General features: G+C 34.9%; 1 long non-coding RNA gene across 1 annotated transcript; it reads left to right on the top strand.

The window, feature by feature from the left end:
* The first annotated feature begins 1,368 nt into the window (after window positions 1-1,368).
* On the top strand, window positions 1,369-4,345 carry LOC130726180 (uncharacterized). The gene is made up of 5 exons (XR_009014736.1): window positions 1,369-1,572; window positions 3,169-3,255; window positions 3,435-3,507; window positions 3,706-3,755; window positions 3,985-4,345. It is a non-coding gene; the product is annotated as an uncharacterized LOC130726180 (long non-coding RNA).
* Window positions 4,346-7,801: the final 3,456 nt, after the last annotated feature.

Here is a 7,801-nt window from a genome sequence, read left to right as displayed (position 1 = left end):
GAGAAGAGCTTTTGCAAATTTCAAGTACATATTCTTTCCTAACCATAACATACGTCAATAATGACACTATTCATATGGTCTTTGTCTCGGACAATCACAAGAAGCTGCAGCTGCGTTCACAATAAGGCAAAAAAAAATATTGAACCAACCACACACACCCTCCTAACTTCAAAGAGTAATTATACTCAGATACATAAACAATGTAAATATTTTATAAATACTTCATTTTTCTCTTTATATATGACTTTCTCTTCCATCACACACGTAAATATAAATATAAATATATATTATATTTATTACTTTTCTATCTCTCTTCTTTTTTCATTCTTAATCGGGAAAGGATGCACAATGTGGCATATGGGGCAACTGGGCCTAGATAAAAACTTCATGTTGGCCTTAACGAAAAATTTGGGTATACCTCCAAACTAAGGAAGATAAGCGATAAAATTAATCAATCTAATACAAAATATAATGTGAAAAGAAGTGAGTAATAAATAGAAAAATGTGTGTATAGGATTTTTGTACTGTTTGGTGTACATGTATCATGACTCTTCTATAATATTAAATGCACAAAATTTCTGCAGACGGATGGACAAGTGTGTGAGGGTAGGTGTCTTCAATTCACTTGATTTTGAAAAAAATCATTCGAAAACAATTTGAGTAGTAAAAGTATGTGGTATTTTATGGCTTTTTTTGTAAAATGAAAAAAACATGTCTCACTTATGTCTCATATTGCTAAACGCTCTCACTTGGGAAGTTAAAGTGTTGAATCGACCGATTCACACACAGGTGCAGAAACGAGTTAAGTTTTAGGACTCAGTTTTGTTTTTTTGCATTTTGGACTTTTTTTGCACATAGGGAATTGAATTTTAACCCTAAGAAAGACCATATGGTTTTGAAATCATTTACCCTACTTTGAGTCTTTCATAAGTTTCACTCTGCACAAGATTGTTGATCTAGGGTGACAACTCCAAAAAGAATGAGCGCTCATGTATCAAAAGATAGCAAGCAGGAAAATACTTTGCAATTTTGCCATGTTATTGATATGTTTTGGAGGTAATTAATTAAGCCTTGCACTTTGTCAATAACTGTGGACCCTTGATGACCACGGATGAAGAAAAGCGTGGCCCCTACATTTTATTCCACGGTTCAACAGTTGTGGACGATTGATGGCTACGCCTTCCCAAACCGCGGAAACCTTATCCCACTAATATAACCGTGGCATAAAAATCTATATATTTTTTTTTTGGACAGATTAATTTTCTTCCTCTAAAATTTTGTGATTCTCGCGCGTGTTTTTGTATCTGGCACAACTAGGATTAGTTTTTTGTTAGAAAAAATTTAAAAGTAATAAAAGAAGAAAAAACCCTTAAAAATTAAACCCCTAAAACACTCTCTTCTCAGAACTTCACGATGATAAGAGAAAGTTTATGAACCCTAGCTTTCTCCATCTCAATTGATCGTGATCGACCCTCCTCCCTCCGCCGGCACCGCTCATCATCTCATCTCGCGCGACCCTTCTCTCCACCGGCACGACGCATCTTGCGTGACCCTCCCCTCTCCGCTGTTGAGGTATGTATTTATGTCTGTTGGGGTGGGTTTTTCTTTTCTGGGTGTTTTGATGCTTTCCTTGCCTCAATTAGTAGCATATTCTACTGTCCTCTGGTGCGTTTGGATCCTTGCCTGATGATTTGGGTTGTAATTCATGGTGGGGTTCTTTTTTCTGATTTTGGTTCCCATCTATCATGCTAAAATCGTTGCATGTTGGAGGGATTTGGGTGGGGAGTTATCTGTCCGTGGAAAATAGTTCTATTGATGTTTGTTATCTTTGAGAAAAACTATTCTATAAGCATTACTACAACATATAAATATCAACCAAATTATTGAAAGGTATCAAACTGAAGGCATTTTATTATGACAATTTCTCAAGCGGGGAGTAGATCCTTCTTAACTTAGTTTTTCATAAAGCAACAAACTTGATGCAATTAAAATCTTGATAGGACCATCATAACATAAATCCTGCTCGTTCTTGTAGGTCAGTGCATCAACATAAGAAAATCTGGTCACAATGTGGCCTATGACACCTCACATGCATACTCAACAACTTAAAGGAGCATTCTGTTTTTATTTTAATTTGGAATTGGTCAAAGGCAGGGTCTAATTACCTCAGTTTCTCAAGTGGAACACAACCCAAATCAATGTTGCAAAACATATATCGCATCTTAATCCACTATACTTGAATTTTTTTCCCTCTCGTATCTATCTGTATCATGGCCCTTCACAATAGAAAATTTAGTAGAGACTCAAATTTTTTTGGTTACTAGTTGAGACTCAATTGGTATATATAAGCAGAGTAAAAAGATGCAGAAAATATAATTAAAATGAGTACAGGTTGGGTGTGTCTCTCTAAGGGATGCTTCAGCGGGCTGGAGTGGAAATTGTTGGGGAAATTATCGTGCCTTTCATTAATTCCTTGATATCTTGCTTATAGTTTTGGTTTTACTGCACAATTGATATCTTGAAATGCAATTCTGCTCTAGCTTAATCACTTCTCTTGTAGGTCATTAAAATTGAATAGTTGCTTGTTGTCCTTGGAATCATACTTTTATGCTCTAGTTTTCATGTTGGGGTGGGCTATAGGCTTGGAGCGGTTTGTTTCCTTGGATCTTTAGTAGCTGCAAGATTCCTAACGTTTTACCCTATGCTTTTCTATGCTTTCCTTGGCTGTTACAGGTTGATGAGGACATGTTAATATTGGTTAGAGGTAGTGTTAAGCCATTAAGGCAGCAAGGGGGTCATGGTGTACTTTTACTAGGTGATTTTGTTTTTATGAGTGAGTTGATGATTCTGGTTCGTGATCCTTATGTTGGGTGTTAACTGGCGAGGTCTAATCTATGCTTGGAGCTGTTCCAAGCTGGTTCCAAAGTTTTTATAAGCTTTTATTTCTCAATTTTTAGTATCCATGTAAATGTAATGTATCTTTTGCGATTTAAAGTTGGTGTTGTTTGGGATTTGAAATTGACATAGAATGTAGAATTAAATTCTACTGGAGAATGCTGAATTTTTCATAGATATTTATATTGTTTGCATTATGTGTCAAGTTATCTATTACATTTGCATCAATTAGAATCTGCCTTGAACTAACTCTTCTCTTGCACTTATTTCTAGTGCTTACAGGTTAAGTAGGGCTGTATCATCTGTGATGTTTGCATGGGCAAGTACTTTTGTGGGACATGCAAACTCTTTGATGATGGTGTAAGTGATTCATCTTGGAACTGAAGAATTTTGTGTGTGAGATGTTCATAAACTGGTGCTTGTTCTTTTACTAAATGTAGCATGTAGTTTGGTGATGAAATATGTAGTTTGGTCCAAACTAATATTATTAATTTCTTTTATCCTCTTCTTCTTTCCTTATTTCTGTGTTTTATGAACAGGTGCTCATTACTAAACCTAAGGTTCTCAACTAAGAAAGATCCAGAGTGGCTAAAGGACTTAAGGGAACAAGAGGTAAAGATTGTAGAACGTTGCTTGTGAATATTTTCTTGTTAAAATCTAGATAGCAATTCAGAACAATGGACATTTGCTTGTGAATTTTCATTTGTGGCATAAAATGTGATACCAACTTCACCATCTATAGACTTCTCTAGTCCAAAGATTTTTTTCTTTACTAGAAGTTCATCAAGTCCTCCTATTTTTTGTTTTCAGGTTGTCATCAAATGTGACGAAGGAATCCAAATGAATCTGTTATGATTTAGGTAATTCTCAACTAAGCCAAACTCGTTTTGTCACAACTTTTTTATCTCCCGATTGAAGGTATAGCCTGATAATTGAATATGAGCTTGACATGTATATAGTTTAACTATGTCAGTGGATAACTTGTGCAGACAAGTACTCTATTTCGAACTTTTAGCACTAATTATTAATATTCTCTTGATAACTTCATATCTCGTTGAAATTTTTTTTTGTCCATTTTTTGCATGGCAGACTATACTGATTTGTTGCAATTGAAGTTGGAATGGCTCCAAATGTTTTCTATTGTCTCAAGATTTTGAAGCCTCCGCATATCCACTTGTCCTGGCTTAGGATTTGGACATAAAGAAATGGCACATACTTATCCATTTGTTTTTGCAAATTTAACCCATGGTCAAAATTTTATCCTCTATTCTATGCTATTTTATAGAGTAACCCCAGATGCTTGCTGTTATGGCTTGTCATAGGCTGAGATGTGATTTAAGTAGGCCAAATAAGAATTAGGCCTTCTTCACTTTAACTTCTTCCTGAACATTTAAAGTTCTTCAGAACATCATTTATTTGAGTTAACAGATTTCTTTTGATTGTTGTTTGATACCTTTGTTTCAGTTTCCTTTTCATTCAATTTTGGGTCGCCAATAATACTTTTAGAGGACGATTGGATCTAGATGGTTAGGTAATATGTTGTTAAGTAAATTGTCAGAAATTTCTTATCATGTTAGCACACTTATCTATAATTATATTAGGCTTAAAATTTAAATGTTAGATTGCAAGCTCAGGTGAAAAAAAAGTAGCTGAAAAGGTTAAAAAAAAACACTTTGATGGCCACGGTTAAAAAACTGTGGAAGAAAAGACATTAGTAAACTGTGGCATTAATGGCACAGAGAAACCGTGGCATTAATGGCACAGAGAAACCGAGGCAAAGGTTTTAAATAAACCGTGGTTGAAATTTCTAGAGCCACGGTTTCTCAAACGCGGTACTATATAAACCGTGGCGTTAGGATTTTATGAGAACCGTGGCTTTAACTTGATAAAACCGTGGCACTTGGGCTTGGCCACGGCCGCATACACTGCGACACGAAAACCGTGGCCAAACCGCGGCGTAAGCTTTCAGCCACGGTTTTTTAACATGTTGCCGCGGTTTTCTGTCCGCGGCAGAAGGCCAAAAATACTGTAGTGTAGGGTGACAACTCCAAAAAGAATGAGCGCTCATGTATCAAAAGATAGCAAGCAGGAAAATACTTTGCAATTTTGCCATGTTATTGATATGTTTTGGAGGTAATTAATTAAGCCTTGCACTTTGTCATCTTTGATTATTTTGGTTGTCTAAATCACCCATGCTAAATTTTGGGTTAAATCACTCATTACCTAGTTGTTCCAATTATATTGTGACATGTGTCACTTTATTATCCACATCAGTTTTAATATTTTATTTTTGTATTATATATTTGATTAATTAATTTAATTGCAGAATAATCCCTACTAATTTAGTTAATAGCTTAGTACTCCTTTTATTTTTTAAAATATATATAGATATCCCCAATCCCCTTTCGCGTTTCCCTTCCGTTTCAAAAAAAAAACGTAGGCCAAACACAAAGTATGTTCCCTTAACAGATAGGCTTGGTAACTCGTAAAGAAAATTAAATTAAACACATAGGCTCCCTAGTTAACAGATACAGTGGAAAAGAACAGAGAAAATAAGAAGCAAAAAATGGGAAAATAGCAGCAGAAGAACGCAGCTCCATAACTTGGGAAACAGGACAGAACCGTCGACCAATCCAGGGAGAGCAGCATCACACGAGCATCTGTTGCATAAATCCGTGGTAGAGGCGCTGGAAAAAGCTCCTTTCACTCTTGCATAACAAGCGTACAGCAAGGGAAGAACGTGAAAGGGCCGGGATTGGGGATACCTATATATATTTTTTAAAATAAAAGGAGTACTAAGGTATTAACTAAATTAGTAAGGGTTATTCTGCAGTTAAATTAATTAATAAAATATATAATACAAAAATAAAATATTAAAACTGGTGTGGATAATAAAGTGACACATGTCACAATATAACTGGAACAACTAGGTAATAGGTGATTGAGTAAAATACACTCACCCCCCTCAAGGTTTGCCAGAATGACACTCCACCCCATTCTTTTTTTAAATCTACACTCCACCCCATTTTTTATAAAGGCAAAATTTAGTGACGAAAACAAATTCGTCACTAATAAAAAATAATTACTAATTAGTTAAAATTTAAATAAGTTTAATGCATATACACTATCATACATTAATTTATGAAAATAATTTTACTGAATTAAATTTAAAAAAACAATCCACTCTGTCTGTTAAGTCCACGTCCCATCTGTCTCCAAATCATATTTCTCACCACAAACGGTCACCACCAAGCCTTTGCTCCCTTTAACACGACGGCCACTGTCCCAGAATGTGAAACCCCATGGCACCACCATGCATCAAAGTTTTGTTGCGACCTGAACCACAGAACATGAATCGCACATTCCCAAAGCTATATGTTCAACTACTTCTTGTGAACTTCACCCCCTTTAAGTTGCAAGCGAACGCTCTGTTGGTTTAAGATGTCGTTGGATTTTGTTAAAAAAGGTGCTCCACCGCATCGTTGGGTTCTAATAACCTCCGATCCACTTCATATTTCTTAATTTTGTTTCTCTATTTTCTTCACCCATTTGTCTTGCTTTTTGGGTCTACAATCCAATTTTCAAAATTTGAGGTATAAAGAGATTATTTTGATTAAAATTGAATTATTACCAAATATGAAAACACAAGCATGTTTCCCTATGTTCGAGATATGGTTTGTAAACCGGTCGGGTGTGCTATTGCAGAATTTGAATTTTGAATTTATGGAGGAAGACCGCGATTGAGAGAATGAGGAGGACTGTGATGTTTTCATTTTTAAATTTATTGGATTATATTGAAAATATTTTTTGAAATAATTGATTAACAATTTAAATAATAACTAATTATTAATGAAGAATATTTTTCGTCACTAAATTTGCATCTATATAAAATGGGGTGGGGTGTAGATTTTAGACAAGAATGGGGTGGAATGTAATTCTAACAAACCTTGAGAGGGGTGAGTGTACTTTACTCTAGGTGATTTAACCCAAAATTTAGCATGGATGATTTAGACAACCCTTTTGAAATCTATTATATGATTTATACCATATATTTTCATTTATGACTTTTTTTTTTTGTATTTATATTGTACGATACGTAAAAGCATATGATTCATGAGTTAAAAAATAAGTTCATGATATAATTCATGGTTCAACTACCGTGGTATATGTTGCACTAGGACTTAAAATTTATGTATCCTTCATTATGTTAAATGTCTACACGTCAAATCTAAATGAATCCCACCCATCAGGAAACCCCTTCTTCCCACCCCTCTCATAAATGAAGTGCATATAATGCAATGGCCAATGCAGAGAATTGCTACCATTTTATGTGGCGACAAAGGAGGCAGAGAATTCAGAAGCTAAGTGGGATTCTCTCCCTCCTGATCAACCTTGTGATATTGCTCCTTTGCACTTATTTCTGTTCAGAACTCCCTGACCCAGGTACAGTAGAAAAAAATATATAAAGGTCCAAGCAAGGACAATATAGTGCACATTTCATCGTATGGGATGTATTTTGGGTGAGCCGTGGCCACACACCGGCATCACACATTTTTTTCCTATCAATTAGAGATAAGATTCTCTCAAAACACGCGTTCGCCTCTTTGAGATACGAATACAAACGGGCACGTAGATAACACGAATCTTGAGTCGCACAAATATATTTCAATTTTCTATCTCATTAATCAAATCTTAACATGTTAATTAAAGAGTTAACTTTAACACACTCATATTACAAAGAATTCATACATTGTTAATTAATCAAATTTTAAGAATGTGTCATATCAACTAATTAATTAAATTGAATAAAAAAAATGTTTCTCTGTTTTTTTTTGGATCAAATTGGTCAAGAGTGTAAAAAAAATTAAACTATAAGTGCGTATACCATTTTCTTTCAAATGATTCT

The sequence above is a fragment of the Lotus japonicus genome, chromosome 6 (assembly GCF_012489685.1).
Source record: "Lotus japonicus ecotype B-129 chromosome 6, LjGifu_v1.2".
NCBI classification, from domain to species: Eukaryota; Viridiplantae; Streptophyta; class Magnoliopsida; order Fabales; family Fabaceae; genus Lotus; species Lotus japonicus.
The sequence above is the reverse complement of the archived record's forward strand: the minus strand, read 5'-3'. Positions and strand labels throughout refer to the sequence as shown.